Source organism: Motacilla alba, chromosome 2, assembly GCF_015832195.1.
Source record: "Motacilla alba alba isolate MOTALB_02 chromosome 2, Motacilla_alba_V1.0_pri, whole genome shotgun sequence".
NCBI lineage: Eukaryota > Metazoa > Chordata > Aves > Passeriformes > Motacillidae > Motacilla > Motacilla alba.
In genome coordinates this window covers 107,938,873-107,959,804 of record NC_052017.1, presented here as the reverse complement: position 1 = coordinate 107,959,804, position 20,932 = coordinate 107,938,873, and the positions used below count along the sequence as shown (strand labels likewise).

General features: G+C 36.1%; 1 long non-coding RNA gene across 1 annotated transcript in view; it reads right to left on the bottom strand.

The window, feature by feature from the left end:
- Window positions 1-14,763: 14,763 nt before the first annotated feature.
- The window catches only part of LOC119697545, a 37,263-nt gene continuing 31,094 nt past the window's right edge, over window positions 14,764-20,932 (bottom strand). Inside the window, exon 3 of the long non-coding RNA XR_005255866.1 lies at window positions 14,764-16,578. This is a non-coding gene — a long non-coding RNA (uncharacterized LOC119697545). The remainder of the gene's footprint in view (window positions 16,579-20,932) is intronic.

Sequence of the window (20,932 nt, the reverse complement as noted above, 5' to 3'; positions counted from 1 at the left end):
AACAAAATATGTTTGCATGCAGATGATTTTGAAGAACAGGTATTGCAAGGAAGCAGAAACAGTTTCTAATTTGGTCCTGACTACATTGTTATTTAGTCTCTCTCTCTCGGGAGCTATGTAATCTGTAGAGACAACAGTCTTTGGGGAGCCAGGGATTAATTTATGATAACTACGGTGTTTCTTCAGAATTATTAGAGTATTTTAAATCAAAAATATGTGACAGATCATTGGTCCTGGGAAAAATTTTAATCCACTGCCAGAAAGCAAATACATAGGGTATGTATAATCAGACAATCAAATGAAATACTTGTAATTAAAAAATAATTCTGTGTATTAAAGAAAAGATGGTGCAAATAATTCCAGGATAAGATATTACTGTCCCATCAGTAGGTTTAAAGGCATTCTCAAGTGCTATAGCTCAATGTTTCTTAACTATTGAATGGATACTACATTTCTTCTCCCAGTTAAATTCAGAATTGCCTTTTATTTGCAAGAGAAATGTGAATCAACAGTCAGGCTTTTTCTATTCTCTGTGTCTTTGTGTGATCATTTTAGAAAGTGACCTTTGAAAGCAGTACCTCAGAATAGAAATGGATGCTGACTTTCAAAGCTTTTGACAAAGTTAGCACACTGAGAATATGCTGCTATGAAATTAGCAGTTCTGCCAGATGGTTTGTACCTGCAAGCTCTGCCATAATTACAATAACCTCATCATATTCTTGGTCTTTCATCACCTTGAATATTTTTATTGCAGTTGTGCAGGCATCTTTAAACATTTCACCTCAAAGAGTGGAGCTTTAATGTGGGTGAGAAATTGCATCATAAAACTGTAAACTAAGAAAATTAATAATCTCATATTATTTATAATCTCATGTTATTGAGTTCCTCACTGCCAGTTATTCTTGACAAGGGAGATTGCTAACATATTTAATGGCTCAAGAAAAATTTTGAGATGCCCTGAACATGGAACTTCCATTGAGCATGCCCTGTGTTAGAACTTCCGGAAGATATTCTGTCCTTGCAGCTAGCACCAAAATCCAATTCTAATGGAAACATGACCATGCTTTTCCTCTTTTTAGCTGTCACAGACGCAATGAAAACTGCAGGCAAAGTTTTTCAGGGCAGCAGTCCCGTTGAGTCACGAAGTTGAATCTCCTTTCTCTCTTTCTAAACTCCTTCTCAAAGAGTCTAGCTATTGTTGGATCCAATGCAAGTCTCAAACTTGATCAACAATTTATGTTTAAAGGACTATATGGGAATAATTGATATTTTTTGTTAATTTATCTTTTATGAATATTAAGACAAATATATAAATTTTATGTTTGTTTTATATAAATATAAATATGTTAGAAAGATAATGTATTTAAATTGATTATAATAATTAGACTAATAAGACATTAATCAGAATTAACACAGTCTAGTTAGTTATAAACAACAGTATAATGCTTTATTTGTTAAATCAATAATTTCAAAGCCAGCTTAATAAGTAGAGATTTATGTTACCTACCCATGCCAATGACTGTGGCCAAATCTCTCACTCGGCCTCAGGGTGTAACCTTGAGGCATCCCTGCTCAAGGCAGGAATCTCCAGACACACTTCCAGAAGAAATGTGTTAGGTTAGTGCTGTTAAACAGTGGGGCTGGGCTTTTCTAGTAGAAATTGATTGACTGTCAATCAAATGTTTCTAGGCTACATGTGCCAGCTCAGCAGCCTTCAGCTCAGCAGCTTTAGATAAGATATCAGTGCTATGACTTCTTGGTTCCTTCATCAGGAACTTTGCCATATCCTCTCCAGTGTCAGTTTCTGTCAGGAAACACTATTTTTCACATCCTCAGAATTTTTAGCTGTAGGATTGCAGAGTCAGGCTGGTCTCAGCATTCTTCAAGACCATAAGCAGTGTAAGCCCAAGGCTGTTTTGCCCCCACTTAGGCAGAGAATCCTGCTACTATAATGTATTTCATTATCCTAAAGCAGTGGAAAGGCAAAGGAGATTGTCGTTCTCCATCAGAACTGTTTAGATTAGAAGAGCCATTATAATTCTCACACTGCTATCCCATACGCATTTATAATCAAGTTTGTTTAGAGAGTTCTCATTGGGAATCCATTTTAATTTGGACTAAGCAGTGAATATCCATGTAAGACTCACATTACCTAGACCTATAGATAAGTGTTCATTTAATTTGTGAATCTTCCAAAAAAGGTTCATGCCTAAAAGAGGGCTCTACCTAATCAAGTGATTCAGTGTCGTAGAGGTTAATCTGCAGTCAGAGGCATCAGGTGCTGATGACCAGTATCCATCTGAGGTATACTTCAGGGGACCCTGCGTTAGACTAGCTCTATCTGTCCTGTGAGGTGCTGTGAGGAGTGCTGAAGACAACTTTTGGAGCATATCTTCCAGACAGCTCAGTTCAGATGCTTCCATGATGTGACTTAAAGCATATAAAGTAGGGCAGGATAAGTCTCCTTCAAAGCAGGTTCCTGGTTTGGACTCAAAGGGAGTTAGGGAGACGCTCATAGCTGGTGGTTCTGTGCATCCACAGAACTGCACAGCGGAAGTAAATGCAAGTGACATTGCACTTACCACATCATTAGCAAGTCTTTGCAACTCTGTGTTCCTCTGAAAGGGATGATTCTGTTCCTGAGACTGTCATAAAACATGGGTCAGCATCTCAGATGACATCTAGCAATTTTCCATGTATGGTGTTAACTTGTCACAGTAAAAGAAGATACTCATCTGGTGAGGAGAGGGGTTCATTTGGCATCAAGGAGTAGATGTGCTCTAAAGGAAGGGAAGAGTGAAATTGTGAGTTCTATAGCCCTCTGTAATGCCAGTGAAACATACACTCCAGGTTTGAACACATCTTTGGAACAAGAAGGCTTGATTCAAGTTTCAAGTGACTGAGAAAATAACTTATTTTCTTTGTGCTAAATTTCTTTACTTATAAAATGAGTAAAATACCCTCTGTGCACAGTAGTTTCAAGGAAAAATAAAGACTGTGAAGTACATTTATACTACTCCAATGGTCTTGAACAACACATATAGACATGAAGCAGTGAATGAAAAGATGATAGTGAAGTTAATGTGTAGCAAATACTGTATGGAAAGAAAATCTGAACAAACCCTGCATTGATTCTTAATCTTGGTCTGCTTGATGACTTTTAAGTTTTCTGACTAGCACTTTCTTATTTTTAACTCATTACTGTGTTAGGGAACTAGAAAAATAACTTGTGATAGTGAAAAAGGATACTTGGTCTCTTTTCTATGTGAGCAAAACTTAGTCCTTCAACTAGAAATTTACAGGGCAAATAGTGAAAGTCACTGTTTTCAGAATGCTGTCAAGCTAAATAAAGAGAGAGAATGCAGAAAGCTTTTTTATCTCTTCCATCGCCATAACTCCTTGCTCTTGACTGTGACAAGACTAGGTAGAAAAAAGTGTGAGGAAGAAGTGTGATTATATGGATTGTAAGTGGGTTATATCCTTTTAAATATCAATACATCATATGTGCTCACCCACTGAACAAGGCCTGCCAGCCAGCTGCCAAGTTGTTTAAAGTCTTGCTAACAACCCATCAATTAACAAGTGGAATTGCTGCCTTCTGCTATAGAATATTTTGTCTCACTCCCACCTGAATTCACTCCACATCAGATCATTTCAGCCTAGATGTAACAGTAGATGGCAAAGTAATATCCAGCATATTGATTTAATTTAATGCATCACTTTCAGTAGGTCATATGGGTAAAGTTCAAGTCAACCTGAGCTAACTGTCCTATATTTGAGGATCCAGAGCTCTCTCTTTCTTACATAAACCTATAAACGTTTTGGGTTTTTTTTATTAAATCATCCTGGAAAAGTGGTTCTGTGTTCCGCTTAAGCAGCTTGCAGGGGTGGCCAGAGGGGAGACACACAATAATACAAAGAGACAATATTAGAGATAATGAGTTATAAGAGAGAAAGGAACTTTTCAAAGTTTTCTGGTTGCATTTACATTATCTGTAGCACTTATGCTCCAGGATGCAGTCGAACCTTTCATTGTCAGTAAAGGTGAACAAGAAAGCCTTAGTGTTTGCCATGGCACTGGATAAAAATCACTTGAGAGGAATCACGTGGCCAGCTGAATCTCTGCAGTCTATTAATGCTGGGAATATCACTGTTAATGGACATGGTGCTCTGTTGGGTGCAGAGCTCATGAAAAGCTGGTTTTGACCTTCCTTTCCACCAGCATTATAGGACTCTGTGCATATGGCAGTATAATCTCTCGTCACATCTTTCAAAGAAAACAAGTGCGAGCATATGCTCGACTTTCAGCTTGAAGGAATGAATAGAACAGAGACTGCCTCTCTTTCTCTCTATTTTGTAAAGGCCTTTATGAGAACTGTGATAAAGTGTTCTACAGGAAGAGAGGCAGAATAAAGAGCAAATGTTTCACAGAAGTAGCAATAGTTACACTCATGCAGATAGCTAGGAGAAAATGACATGCCGTGTGCAGAGAGAGAAAAGTGAATGAACAAGCACACTGAAAGCCTAAAGCGCTGAGATGCCAGTGTTCTCCTTCAGCCTGAGGTGAGCACAGAAAGGAGATGTGCTGAGCTGAGCAGAGAGAGGATTTGGTTGCAGGGTAAAGTGAAAAAGGAGAGTTGTGGGGTGAGACACAAAGAGAGGAAGTAACTCAGGTGGAGGACTTCTGGAATAAGTGACAATGTAAGCAAGAGATGCCCTCCATCTGCAGAGTTTTGTAGAGAAAATGTTACCACTAGAAGTACCTGCTGAGGGTTCATTCTGTGGAAGAGCTAAATTCTGATTTCATTTTTTTAAAGTGGAAATCCACTGAGTCTGATTCTCATCTTTCAATATTATCATAGAGATATGATTTCTTGGATTTCTTGTCCATCCAGGTGCTTTTGGATGTAATTTAGGATATTGATTGGCTGTTCCTAGCTTGAAATTCAAAATGTTTTTTGCTGGACACAGGGGTCACTGACTATTATTACACTGTAAGTGTAAAGATTCAGGTTTACAGTGCCAGAATTTGGAACTTTAATTTAGAAACTCACATTCTGAAAGTAAACTTTCTCTGTAAACCCTATAAGCAGCAATACTGTGCCAAAATATTCATAGGGAAAAAATAAAAAGACAAACCCCAAGGAAACGTTTCCATTTCCAACAGAAATTACATCCTAGAAAAATTTAATAACTTGAATAAAATCTATATTTTGAGGTTACTAAATATATATATTGCCTTTCCAAGTTTGTCTACAGAAGAAATCTAACACCAGAGAATTGATCTCCCTATTAATGACTAGACTCAATCATTTTTGCCTTTCTGATTGTAAATGCAAGTTGCAAAGCATTCTATTAATTATCAGTTTGTCAGACCAGCTGAGTGGCTTTTTCCACAAGAGCTACTTAAGTGTCTCCTAAGTCAAAACTAATGAGCTGTTCCTGTGAGATTTTTGCCCAGAACAGCTAACACTCCTGGGGATTGTGTGTAAGATTATACTATCCTTAAGATTTGTCAATGCCTTCAAAAGCAGTCACGAGCGCAGATTTTGTGGCTATATCCAAACTTGCTTTCAGCTGGCTAGCTTTGAAAGAAAGTCAACCGCACTGGTCTCAGATCAGTTTGGCTGCCTGAATATTGTCCCAGGGTGCTGGAGAACTCAGGTGCCTGGACTGACCTTTATATTATAGCAGCAGCAACATTTGAATTCATTGTCTTAAACCTAGATGGTATTTGATGATTATTCCACAGAAGTGTGACCTTAGGATCAAAGTGCAGATGTACCAAAAGCAGCAAAAAGAGGAATGCATACAAGGCAAGAAACAAGAGCAGATCTTGTTCTAGAGAATCTAGAGAGTTCTGAAGATCCTTTCAAATTTCAAAAGATGTTTGTATGTCCAAAAAATAATTCAGCTCTCAAAATGCTTTATTTACAGTACACTTATGTATTTCTACTGATTTTAGGAGACATTTGGGACAATATTTTAATGGCTTTTCAGGAATATAATGGTAGTTTCTTGAAAGTTAATGCTGTCTACTCCTACTTGGCTTGTCAGTTGTGGAAAAAGTTGATACCTATTCCCCCTGTCCCTCTATTAATATTGTGTACCTCTATTATTGCTGTGCAATAATCAGTTTCAAAAGATTATTTATTAGATAAAATAGTATCATAATTTTCATTGGATATAATCTTATTCCTTCTAGTTATGTAACATGATTGCTGACGTCTATCCACCTAGATTCTTATATGGTCCCACTGGATAACATCATTTATATCTGTGTAAAAATAGAAACCATTAACAACTTTCACTTTCTTTCTGCTTTCTCACCCTGCAGCAATAATTATCTATGATCTTTAGGGGTGGGTGAGAGACAGATAGGTAAAGGAAAAAAAAAAAGTGGAACTTTTTGTTTCATAAAGAGGTTTAATATTTTTTTAAAACTTGGCTTCACTGCAATTTCAAATGAAGAGCAGGCATGTTTACATTCTCCATGAAAGGTGGGAGCCCTCAGTTCTCATGGTTCCTTGTAGAGATGGCTGAATTCCCTGGGCATTTGATATTCTCCTGCAGCTCTGCTTCTGAAGACTTCAGCAGTCCAGACTAACAAACAACCATGATTTTAAGATTTTTTTTAACTTTGTAGGAGAAAATAAACTGAAGATAGCAGATATATATAAATATAAATCTGAGACCTGTGGTTGTTTTTCTTTCTTCAGATATTTTAAGTTGGTCTTTATGAAAATTCTCCCACTGTGTAAGTTTTCGCTACATTTTCTGTAAAGAATAGAGTAGTTTCAGCAAAATAAAGATGTTCTAAACCTTTACTGAAGAGAGAGAGAAACAATACTGAATTTTAGTAGGAGTCAATATCATTGAAAGTTCCCAGTAAAACCTAAAATAAGGGAATAAAATTTTATATAATGTAAGAGTCGCTGTAAGTGAAATAGAAGAAGAAGCAACAGTGAGCCACTGATCCAGCAGACCTGCATAATGTCTTCTCAGTCTGAGGTAAGGTCAACACAAACTTCAGATATTAGTCAATCATCATGACTTCAAAATATTGCTCTCAGAAAACAAAACATGTTTATACATATGCATAAAATTGTTTCCAATTAAACAAAGTACAGAAAGTATGGGAAAAAAACCTAGGAAATTTGCTTTGAAATGTGAACATATTAAAATATTGAATTAATTTTGCTTTTATGACTCTCTGAAGACTTTTTTTGGTAAATTTTAAGCATTTTTGTTGACAGAGTGAAGCTGTATATATTAATGTTCTTTAAGAGACAGATATTTTAATGCAAAAGTATAATCTCTACTTTATTTACTGTTATGAGAAGACAAGGGGCTGAGAGAGTTGAGCCTCTTTTTCTTGGGAAAAGATGACTGAGAGGGGATCTTATCAAAGCATACAAATAACCTAAAGGCAGGTTTCAAGAAGATGGAGCCAGGGTCTTTTCAGGGTGCCCAGTGACAGTACCAGGGGCAATATGGGCACAAACTGAAACACAGGCAGTTCCATCAGAATATGATGAAAATCTTCTCTAATGTGAGCATTCCAGAGCACTGGAACATGCTGCCCAGAGAGGTTGTAGACTCTCCCTCTTTGGAGATATTCAAAACCTGCCTGGATGTGATCCTGCACATCCCACTCTAGCTGAACCTGCTGGAGGGAGAGTGGAGAATTATATGATCTACAGAGGTCTCTTCCAACTCCAACTATTCTGTGATTCTGTGAGAGTATAGAGATGCAGAAAAAGAGAAGATGATTTCACAGGTTTCTTCCTCACTCTGATAAAAATATGATTAGCCTGTGACAAGAGCAGTTTCACCCAGTATCAATGAGCTTGCTTAGATGGATACTATTCAGTGACAGACCAGGTGGTTCACTATGATATGTGGATTTATATCCTCCTTGAATTGTGCCTTTTTATCCTTTGTAATTAGTTATTTATCCCAGCAGTAACCCTCTTTCATTTTTAATAAAATACCACTTCCCCAAAAGTCAGACTGATTAAATGATTTACTGTAAATTTTGTACCTTTGTAATCCTTGTTTTATCTTTGTCAAATCCTTTATAAAATTATTTCTATTGGGTGATTAGCCCTTTGCAGATGCTGATAGTTATCCAGAAGAATTATCTCCCTGACTGTGGTGGTGTTTCCCATGTCTATGAGTGTTCATAAATGTGAACAGGGAATATACAAACTGACCTTGTGACTGTATTTGTTTGTCAGTTTGCATAAAAGTAGTTCAGGAATATACTTTTGCAAAACTGTCCCTTTTACTATCTGCCATCTGTGATATGTTGTCATTATAATGACTGCATTTTAAATAGCAAATGCATTATAGGTTTTAAAATGTGCATGAACCTTTGTTTTTGTGAGATAGCAAGAGAAAACAAAATGAAATCTTTCTCATAAGACATAAATTTTGCATGGAAAAGAGTTTTAACATTTTTCTACCTTCTTTGCTATGAGGTCTCTGAAGAACATGATAATATGGGTCATATCTTCCCTTTCCTTATGCTATTATAAAACTGAAAAATCTTGGCCAGACCCAATGAAAAACTGAAACTGGAAATTTGTAATCAAATTTCGATACCCACACTCAACACTGACTTTTTTTTCTTCTTCTCCAAGTTACCTTTAGAAGAATTGGGATTGTTCAGCTGAAAAAGAGAAGGCTTTGGCCTTCCAGTACCTGAGAACCACCTACAACAATGGAGATAGACTCTTTGCAAGGGCATGTGGCAACAGTTCAAAGGGAATGGATTCAAATTGAAGGAGTTTGTACACTCTCTGAAAGAGAGTGTATGTAGGTTAGATACTAGGGGAAAATTCTTTCAGGAAGGTGAGGCACGGGAAAAGGTTGCCTGGGGAAGTTGTTTATGCCTCATCCCTGGAAGTGTTCAAGACCAGATTGGATGGGGCTGTGACCAGCCTGGTCAAGTGAAAGGTGACCCTGTCCATTGAAAGGGGGTTGAAACTACATCTTTAAGGTGCCTTTTCAACCCAAGTCATTCTGTTATTTTATGTTTCTATGATATAGATTAAAATTCATCTTAGTTTAAAACATGAATATGTTGCAGATATGACAATGTTGCATTTAGTTGAATTCTGATGAGACAAGAGCTGGAGGGTGCATCAAAGTCTCATCAGAATAATGACTAAAACAGAAGAACTGTCGACCAGAATGACTGCGACTGAATGTTTTGGAATGTAGGTTAGTCTTCAAAGAACAAATTATTTTTGACCACTATTAAAGAGGATAATTGTCACTTTTAAATATGCACTATTATAAGTCCCTTATTTATTCTAGAGTTTTCTATTCTGATAAAGCATGAGAGTAGAATAATACCTTAAACAGGTAAAGTAAAAAAGTAAAGTATAAATAAAATTTAAAAAATGGACCTTCAAAATTTCTTTCAATGAAAACTTTGGGGTTTTTTCCTCAATCTTGGTATGCACTGAAATCTTCTCTTGAGGTTAGACAAGAGAAGACAAAATACAAGCTAAGATGTGAGATAAAAATCTATGGCACAAATTCCTACATTTTTTTAAAACCCTCCCTCCACCCCAGGGACTGGTTTCTGTTAAGCAGCTTGCCAGGGCACCCTAAATAATGAAATCTTATAGTTTTTTGGTTTTTTTTTATCCTAAGGCGAACTATATAAAGTGCAAGAATGAGGTAGAATTAGTAGATTCGTCTCAAAGGCTAAGCCTAAAGCCCATATGCAGTATGAGTTACAGTCTCCCAGCAAAGCTAGAGTGAATCACAGAATAATACAATCACATAGACTATTTCAGAAATCAGCAGTGCTACTTGTATCTGACACTAATAATAACTTCTCTTCAGCCTCCTCAAATCTAACAGTTAAGCACAGTGAAAGTATGTCTAGGATCTGAATGAGGACCTCTCTTTCTTTAGAATAAATTGTAAAATGAGTAGCAGATAGCATCATTACTGCAAATGATAGACATTTTTAATGCTTGGTTATTTCCTTACATCAAAATTCTTATGCAGAATGGATGCCTCTTTATCTGTTATTTTCTCTTTCCCTAAACAAGACAAAAAGGAAAAGAAAGCTTAACATAATCTTTTGAAAAATTAATGCATTTGCTTAAGGAAAAGCATGTTTTTGGAAAGTTTTTCACTAAAGCATTAGATGGCACTGCATCAGTCAATCATATCCAAACAATGAGACATGACAGTCTCTGTGATCCAGCAGGTCCTTCAGCTATATCCCCTCGGGTACAGGGAGTTCAGCCAACTGCACATGGCCTTGAGTGTCTTCATGACTAAGATTAAAACCTGATGTAAATTGATGAGGTTGTTTTCTAATGGTAGAAAGAAAAGATACAAATGCCATGAAACTGCATAACACCTCTGCTTCAGAGTCCAAGACTGGGGAAAAAACTTGTTCCATCAAACAGTTCCTCTGAATTAGCAATTTGCTGTGATCAACTAATAACAATCGGAACATACATAATTACAAGGACTATTCACTTGGATGAGTGAAGGCTGCATGGCCAAGTTCTCTATAGGTTGATAGAGTGGAAGAGCAACTGGGTTGTGACTGCTGGATGCATTTGACATTATTCGTAGGTTAGGGAAGTATAAATAAAAGACACAAAAATGATGGAATTGACAGAAAAGAAGATACAGTGAAATCAGATTTTTTTTTTTAAGTCTTGTACAAGAGAGGAAAGATGTTAAGCAATTTACATAGATAAGCACAGTAACATATTCTTAGATCTTCATAATATGTTTCATTTTTTATGTAAAACATTTTTACATTAATTCAAAGTACTCAGTGTGGGCTTTATCTGTTAGGAAAAGTTGGAAGTATTTATCCATTTTGTTTAACTAGTTTTCTATCTTTAAAAAGTTCTGTTAGATATCTCTTTGTAGCTTGATTTTTAATGTATCTTTGATGGAGCCTGAAGCAGGGAGAAATCTAATTATCCCTCTTTATTCCTTTCTTTCCTAATTTCTAATAATAAAATGAAGTTAGTGATTAAGGCCACAGAAAACTTGCTGAAATTCACACCCAACTCCATCCTATCTAAATTGTAGAGAACATGCTCTGTACAATCCTCATCAAAGCAATGCTTGAACAGTCCTACATTTCTGGCTACACTGAAAATCTGGTATAATTGGGAAACAACAGGGGAAGATGACAGAATGCAGAGAATCTGCAGCACACATCACATCATCAGATGGAAGCTGGGCATGCTGGTGGTGCCCCTGAAGAACCTCTACTCCAAGAAGAATCTGCACCCAAGGGCTGGATGCCTGAGCTCATCACATAACACTAGCATCAGTTTGTAGTTTAACAGAGTGAGAAGGCTACTGATTGCCTCAGGTAGGCATGAAAAACTTTTCCTGGTATCTCAGCTTCTCCAGAGCTCTGAATAGTAATTCTGGATTGATAAGAGACATCTTTTCCCACAGCTCTGTAATCCTCATATGATACTTGATTGATTTTTCCTTTACATGAGAATGTAAGTAATTTATTTGTATTAATATATGGCTGGCAAAATAGGTCAGGAGGATGGCACTGCTGATTTTCCCGTTGAAACTTTGCTGCTTGGTGGACAGGTGTTTAGAGAATTTTGGGCCAAGAAGAGGATATGGAGAAAGAAAAATAAATTTGAATATAGTAACACAGTTATCCAGTTAGAGCCCAAATTCCAATTTCTATTCTAAAATATGCAGAGAACTAAAATATATGTAGCAGCACGTAAATTTATTTGGGAGAACTAGATGGTGAATGCCTTTGTGAGTCTGCAGCTGTTTCCAACCACATCCCAAGCATATGAGTGACATAAATTCCATGTTTGATAGATGTATATGAGCTACTGCAACAATGGGATTTATACAGGAAGAGTAAAACAGTGTCATCAAGAAAGAAATTCTTGTATCATAATACAAACCTACATTACCTCAGCTGAGCCATGAACTTTTGAAGAGGAACAGGGATGCACTGTTTCTCTCCTGGAGAGACAACCATAATTCACACCATCAATTTTGAGTCTATAATTGGTCTTTGTGTTTCTGCACGTATATCAGGGATTGCTACAGCTATTGTATGCAGTCACAGGAAGATAAGAAAAAACAATCTCAGTTTCCTAAGCATCCTCTATTTTCTTCCTACAGAATATCAGGAAAATGGAGTCCCAAAAGAATGATATTAAAGCTGTCAAAAAACCCCAACAAACCACCTTTACATTTTCTTTACATTTCCTACTGCTATTATTTCTTAAGCTCTCCCTAGTGACTGCTATATTAGCACGGATTTACTATTAATGTGAAATATATCATGTAATACTGGCTACAAACTTTGAAACAAAACCTCTTTATTTGTGGTATACTTAATCTCAGATGTCCTTGCCTCCAGTAATATATTCAGAAGGCTTTCTAAACCCAGTCCAGGCAGTACTTTAAATATTGAACCAACAGAATTTAGGAAAAGATTGCCTCTCAAAACATTCTCCCTATATAAAGCTGAGTTGGTTGAATTAATGATAATGAAAAGTAGCTATTTTCTACTATAAAACAATTTTTTATTTGATAAACAAAAAAGACCCAATTATATCACCTATTGAGTAGTTTTAAATTTCATATCTCATCATTGTCTAGTCAAGGTATACCAAATAACGCAAAACTTAGGCAAGATTTCTGCACCTATCATCTAAGAATCAGATTCATCAGGCAGTTTCTTTGATGTATGATCATAAAAGATCTTCAGCGTGAAGCACTCTTCCTTGCTGTATCCTAATGATAGTTTTGCTTTACAAACAACAGACTTAAAAGATTCAGGATATTACAGTGCAGGTTTTATTAGTGTCACATTTACTCTGGATTTCAATAAACACCTTTTTAACAGCAAAGTTAATGTTAGCTGGTAATGTCAGTATTAAGTAGGAAGATTTTTAATAAACTCAGGTTTATATACACTGGCATGTTAACAAAGGATGTTTCAACCTCTTGAACCTACAATGCAATCCAGAATCAAAACGGGTTGTGTATGAAACCTGTACTGAAGCCCTGAACTCTGAGTTCGGGGCTTTTGAGGTTTGTTTTTGGTTTTCGGTTTGTTTTTTTTTTTCCTGGCACAACTAATACTGTGTATTAAACTGCAATGTCAAAGAGCAATTATTTTACGTAAAAGTGATTGAAAATAACTCTTAGGTGTCAAGAAGTCTTTGTCTAGTCAAATTTATTTCAGACAGACAGGAGCCAGAAAGAAAAGTTATCTTTCGATAAGTGCTGCAAATCAGCTAATTAAAAAGTACAACAGGAATGCTTTTAGTGATTTATAACCAATTCATGTCTCCAAAAGCCTTTTTCTGGGACAGATAATTACTGCAAGGGTTGATGAAGGCCAGAAGACTTAGTACAGTTCATGGCATCATTTTAAATTTTCTTAAAAGTAATTATGTCACATCATATACAAGGGAATTTGATTGTCCTATGAATTACTTAGGCTTTAAGAAGCCTCTGAGCTTGAGAAAATAAAACTTTACTATTTTAAATTAAATTCTAAGCCTTCAAGGCTTGGTGGGAACAAAGACACAAATTCTGAACGTCTTTTAACAAGCTTGGAAAGAAGCTTCTAGCTATTCAAATGAAGTTTTTATTAACTTTAAAATATGTTCTTAACTTTTTTGCTACATAAGCTTCTAGGTGCATTTTTAAGACCTCTGCTCTAAATCTTCTATTCTAACGGTTTTGCTCTTTTCAAAAAGACAAATAGGACAATTGTCAGAAAAGTTTTTGTGCTGTAAATCACAAAGGTTGCACCTTGTTCAAACTATATAAATAATGATAGATAAGCTGGGTTTTTTTCATTATTTCAATTTTTTCATTAATTTTTTTAATCATCAGACTTTTGTGCCACACAGCAATCAAAACTGTCCTTAAAAAAGACATTAATTTTACATGAAAGGATGCCTGCCATCTTCACATAAAAACTTTTAAACGAGACTACTTCTTCCAATTGTTCTCTTATTATTCTTCTTCAATTGAAATGCTTTTTCAGCGGCCTTCACGTTTATGTAAAATTGCAATTGTTGTATTTATTTCCCATATTTCTGAACACTCATGTAAACTGAAGTGTTGCATACAGCAGTCAAGGGCCTCATGAGGCAACATTGTATATAGGAGCACGCACCATAATATCAGCCTCAATCCCTGGGGTTTAGACTTTGACTGTGGGCATGCACATGTATTTATTTTCTGAGGTTCAGCATCACAGGATGTGTAAATTGTAAATACATCATGTCATTTGCCCTCTGATCACACACCACATCATGTCATTGGAATGTAGCTAACCGAGCAGTGGGGTCTGGTGCAAGGTGTCCCTGCCCATGGCAGAGGGGTTGGATCTACGTGGTCTTCAATGTTCTTTCCAACCCAAGCCATTCTATGGCTTGTTGTCTCAATCTGGTTAATGCAGGTGCAGTGAGATGCTTGCAAAGACACTCTTTGTAAAGAACAGATGTTTAGCATTGTAACACTTCAAAACTGTACTGCAAAAACTGACTTTTAGGGATACAGACAACGTTGCAAAGCCCTATTTAAGGTTTTACTACTGGGATATAGACTCTGTAGCATTTCATGTCTCCCATAGCAGTGAATCATACCCAATTCAAGGACTCATTATTTATTTTCTTATTTCCCATTTGCAGCTGACAGCTTCAACTGCTCTTTAAAAGCAGCAGCACTGTGAGTGAATTTTGATCCCTGGAACAAAAGGCTGTTCCCCTTTATAACTCTGGAGCAGTGTCATACAAATTAGAATAGGAAATCAAGGTCAAACCATCATCAGTAATCAAATGAATCACATGTTTATTAAAATTTTAAGGTACAGGTTTTATGTCCACTTTCTGTGTTTATGTTGAGCCACAATTTCAGAGACACGTCTCAGAGATCTCAAGAAGGAGATAACATCCCTTTTCCCTGCCTCCTTCCTGTGTAAAGTTCTCAACTGCTGTACTTTCAGAAAATACCTAGAAATATGGAGTGCAGAGCTTTTCAGTGGTTTTGTATGCTGCCTCTGTCCCTGAAAGGCTCTTCAAGATAGAGCACAAATTTTTACAGGAATGGAACTCTTTGCATAAAATTTAAAAATTAAAACTTTTAGGTTCTATGCTTAATTTTAACTATTTTGTTTCTTTTGCGAACAAAAGAAAGCATTCTTCATGGTAAACTCATAATAAATCACATTTTTTTCTTTGTCATCACATTTTTAAATCACATTTTTTCTTTATCATCTGTAAATATTTTTCAGCATTATTCATTTTAGAGAGCTGTGAAATCAAAAGAATTCTTTGTTTATGACCCTATATATTTATATTTACCAGTTCTTCTTAAAGGAAAACCTGTCAAAAATCACCTTTGTGTGCCACAATCTGCTGACTCAGCTGAATTTTACTGGAAGCTGAGTATGCTCAACAAAAGAAGAAAACAATCAATGTACTTCAAAATCAGAATCTAGGTATGTATGCTTAAATCCTTAATACACTTCTGTGAAAATCAGTGTTTTTCTCTTTCTCTTTCTTTTTCAAAAGATACTCTCTTCACCATTCACCAGAACTAAATTATGCACTAGCAATTTCAGCCTAATCAAAAGGATTCTGAAGAGCAAAAAAGAACCCTCTTCTGAACTGTTATTGTTATCCACAATGGGGCACTCAGACTGCAAGAGTTAGATTGCAGCACTTTAATACAATCACCTGCTCTTTTCCAAGAGTACACCTGAGAAGAAACGATGGGACTAGCAAATGTGAATGAATATTATGAATAGCCTGAAGTGTAGTAGGGTTCAGAAGTAAAGTTAAGGCTCAAACTTACAGAAAATGCAACTGGTTGCAAAGTTGACATCTGACTTCAGAACACTAAGCCTGTCAGAGTTCAAGAGTGTTTGGACACCATTCTCAGGCACACATTGTGATCCTTGGGGTGTTCTGAGCAGGCCCAGAAGTTGGACTTGGTGATCATGATGGGCCCCTTCCAATTCAGCATATTCTATGATTTTATGACTTCAGGTGGCAATTTTCAGGGACATTTAGATTTTTCCAAAGTTTAATCTTGGTGTCAGGCTAATGATATTTCAAGAATTATAAACTGTTTTATGAGCCTAGTATAAAGAGAAACGCTTTTAAAGAATACATCAAAAATCAGTCAAAACTGCTCAAGCCACAGCTAATATAAAGTTAGAAAATGTTGTAAAGTTATGAAATGTTAGTAAGCTTTTAAAGAAAATCTCAAGTACAATGGGAAACAATTAGAATACTTTAAAATTATTGCTAGCATCTGTCTATATCCACATAATATTTACATCCATGTTACTGCAGTTTAAAGATTTGTTTGATGCTAAGAATTTTCATTTGCTACACAATTCCATTTAATGGAGGGTAAAACCTAAGACATCTGATGCCTGTCTACACACAGCTATAGCTAGGGAATAATGACATCTTTTGCTTCTGTTTATCCTGATGGCATTCAGGCAGTTAGATGTCCATGAGTTCTATCTTCATTCCCTGTTGGGCACTGTCAGATAGAATTCTGTATGCAAAAACAAAGGGGAAAAAGAGAAAGATTAGTGAAACTATTTTTTTCCAAAGAATATAATTTTTCAAAATGTATATATTTTCATTGTCAGAAATAAATCTATAGTATTTTTACCTAGAGAAGAAAGCAAAATATGCAAAATATTAAGCAAAATAAGCAAAATATTATGTGACCCTAGCTTATTTTGAGTATAAAGTGAGATATAAGCGCTAACTAACATTCTCTCCATATTCCAGATTTTATTTTTGCCTTTTTAACCCCAAGTTTCATACACCAGCCCAAGTAAGAGACTTTCCTTGCATTATCACACATACTTTCCAAAAACATGATTTCAACAGGCAAAAAATGTTAAGATACTTGAGAAAATAAAATAGAAAAAATCCTCTGTTCTGATAGTGTAATTTCAGAAGAGTTAGATTTTTAGGCTACAGCTTCATATAACTTCAAACTCATTGTGTCAGTGTCACCAATCTTTCCTATTTTGAGCTAAAGTTTGGTTTTTTTCCAAGCATTTCAGAGACTACAGGATATCTGAGCACCCCTTAGAGCACCCTTTTACAATCTATGCATTCAATAAAATTGAAAGCTGCCATAGATTTTCAGTGTCTTTTTATTTAGGGGGAAATTCTGGACAAATTATAGTTCCAGCTTAATATTTTCTTTCTCTATGTATTTGAAAGTGGCCAGTGAATATATGTGGTGTTAAACTTGTGTAGGGAAATTGAGACTGTGGTAAGGGAAAATGTGAATTTCTGCATTTGTGATATTGAGCTGGTCAATATAATGACAAATAGATTTTTCTTGTCTCTTTTGCCAGGTAAACTGTGATGAAAGCAAGCAGACTCAAGTTGCAATGGGAGATTTAGGCTGGATATTAAAAAAATGTTTCTTCCCTGATAGTGTTGTCAAGCACTGGAACAGGTGTTTAGGGCAAAGGTTGGATCACCATCCCTTTATTTAAAAGGGTAGGGAGGTATTTAAAAGATGTGTAGATGTGTAGGCACATGGGAACACAAGTGGTGGACTTGGCAGAGCTGCATTAATGGATGGACTCAATAATCTTAGGGGTCTTTTGCACCCTAAACAATTCTATGATTCTATGAGCCCATGACTTAATAATAAAACAGAAGTGTATAAGAAGGTTGGTTTCTTGAGGGTGATGAATCTGATATGAGTTTTTAAAGGCAAAAGTCTTAACTTCAGGGCTATTAAGTGGGGGCTTTGGCTCCTTGTTTTTTTGTTTTCAATATTGGTTGGTTGCTTTTTTAACAATGGAACACTACTGTGAATTCAGTGCAGTTAATACTGGAGATAAAACTGGTTCTGTTTGGAATTGATGTTATCTAATATGTTTCCCTGGGACAAAGAAAAGTATTAAGGAAAATAAAAATGACACCAGAGTCTATTACAACCCAACTGCAAATGATTTTTTCATAGAATTATGAAAGATGAATCAACCAGTCTGAAATAAAAACATTTCAGTTCTTATCTGTGGACTGATGCTACCATTGTGAGTAGTTTCTAGAAGATTTTTAACTGCAACACAGCAATTTTATGAAGTCAACTGCAGAACAATTTATACATGATATATAGCTCAATTTTTGCAAAACATTTGTCAGATGACATGTCAATCACAGCATGCTAGTCAATGTTCAGAAGGAGGAACTCAATCTTCATATCTCAAAATATCACAAAGAAAGAACAAAGGGAGATGGATGGGGGAAAATAAAAGGATAGGAATGAAATTTTGCAATGAATTATTTTTCTTTGCTTCATTCTCTGTCTCCTTTGTTTCTTCTTTTTTCATGTACCTTTCTTTGTCCCTTGATTTTTCCTTTATCTTGCTGTTGTATTTTTTTATTAATAGCATACTATTATTGTGCCTGAATCTTTCCAAGTTCTTTCTAGAGGCTGTTTCTCATAGCAAATCAAAGATAAAAGCTAGCTGTGTTGCACATTTCTTCTCTGATTTCTTTCATGTTTGGACTTCCTTTCAAAAATATTAATAATTATAATGCTGTACTACCATCTCTATCGTGTCTATTCTTTGTCTAATTGTCATCTTTTTTCTCTGACTTCAGAGATCCAGAAGTCTAAACTGATGTCTTGGTTTTTTAAAGCCTGTATTTAATTCCCTGGCTGTGAATCAGTTTTAAATTGAAACACTGAGTTTTATAATACTGCTTTCAATGGCAAAAATTTTTAAAGACTTGAAGACTTTGGGTGACAGAACATGACCCCATGGAGCACAGGTCCTGATCTATTGCATGTTAAACAGAATTCTTTGGAAATGTCACATAGTAAAAAATTATAATCACAAAAACTGTTGGTAATATTGAGACTAGTTAGGACAAAATGAGAGTCTCTGGAATTTCTTGGTCAGTAAGCAAGTTAGATGTAAAACCATAGACACAAAAAGGGTTTGCAATGAAGCAGTACATTTTAGGAAAGCTCTATACCCAGTAGCTGCGACCAAAGCTAGATAAAGTGACTAGTGTAGTTTTACAAGTGAACGAAACTCAGAGACAGTGGAGGTAATGCAATTTGATGTAATAGATTAATTTCTCATTAATATATATCTTCATGATGCATGTGAGCTTGCAGAATCTCTCAAGTGCTAAATTAAGAAGTCTTGGACTCCCAGTTTTTTCCTGTGCCCAATTTCTGTTGAGATCCTCCGTGTAGACAGTCAAGTTTTAAGGCACAGTTCTGCTTTAGTATCACCTCTCAATAGTTAATCATCTTATAATTTGAGAAGGCAAAATTCTTTTGAATGCATATAGATGTTCTGATGTGGGTTGGATATGCATTTATATCAGTTCATTTGACATGAGGGACTCTCAGTTTCCTTGCAATCTTTTACCTGCATTGGTGCAATAGCAAGATGCTATGCACTAGAATGACCTGTCCATATAGACCAAGGTACTGTCATAGAAAGTTTTATCACCTGATATCTAAATCAGTTGCAAATCAGTTTTTAATTATCTAAATATACAGCAATCTATGCTTTCTTGATTGCTTAGGCCTAGATTCACAAATCTGTTTGCTTCAGGAGGTGCATTTGTTTTTCTCCTTTGTGCTGTTATTTCCCAATTTCTGTTCTGCATCTCTGTCACTCCCATCTATGTTATCAGAAAGCATTTCTGATATTTTTCAGATATGTCATCACTAAATATGTCCGATTCAGCACTTCCTTTATAATTTCTGATGTCTCTTTTATTTTTTTATATGAAGTTCAGTATTCCCTGAAATATTTTTTCATATGTAGTAATTTATTGCTGATGGTTTCCTTTTCTATCATCCTATTGTGAATGCTTCAGAGTGAGTACATGTATCTACTTCTGATCATCACAGTACCTTAGAAGGTACATAGTTAAGAGTTTCTGATCTAGAATTATGTACCAGAACACAGTTATTGAGGTTTACTGTATTGCTACCAGATGAAGCCACGATCACTTTGCCATTTCTTTTAAGTCAGAATTTTGTAACTTTGTAACACCCACTACTGCATCATATCAGTTGTTTTAAAGATGCGTGGAGGTTGCTATTGCAGAACTCTGTTGTGAATGCTCTTTCCCAGCACGTTTTTTTTCTTTTTTTATCTGTTATGTGCCAGCTTCTGAGATCCCAAACCCACTCACTTACTGTAGCCTACTGCAGCAGATGCTCCTTGTATTTCTCCTTCACAAACTCTGAAAGCTCTATGGCAGTAACCAAACACTTAGGCATTGCTGCTGCTTTGCTTCCTTCACCCTAGGCTCTGCTGTAGTCACTCCTATTGCAGCTTCCTTTCCCCTGCTAGCATTCCATGTTCTCCACTGACTGTGCCTTCATGCATTTGCACTGCTGTCCTCAGTTAAAAACAGCAAACCCCCATCTTGCTTCTATTTAGGTCTGGATGTTTTTATTGTTCCTTCACCAACATGCATTAAATGAGCTACTTGGTGTTGGCTGAGGTCTCTGTTAATGACAGCTGGAGAGAAACCTGGATATTTCTTCACAGCAGGTGACAACCAGTTGCTTGGAAATCTCCTTAAAAACTCTGGTGACTCAATATAAGATTCACAGTCCCTGCACAGGTTAAAAAAACTGATCCATAAAACTAAAGTCTTGGTTCTCTGTATAATAAATGAAGGTAGATTCCTCCTAATTGAGATGCTCTGAGGTGCCCTTTGGAGATGCTTACTTTTATTCTTTGGATATATAATGAGCCTAGGCAATTAACTGTCTCCCAAATTAGGTGTCTAATGTAGACACCGTGAAAAAAATCCTCTTCCCCCTGTTACAGCAGAACATTATGCATTGTAATCTCTGGGTCTAATGAAAGTCTTTGGGAGAGGCCCCAGCT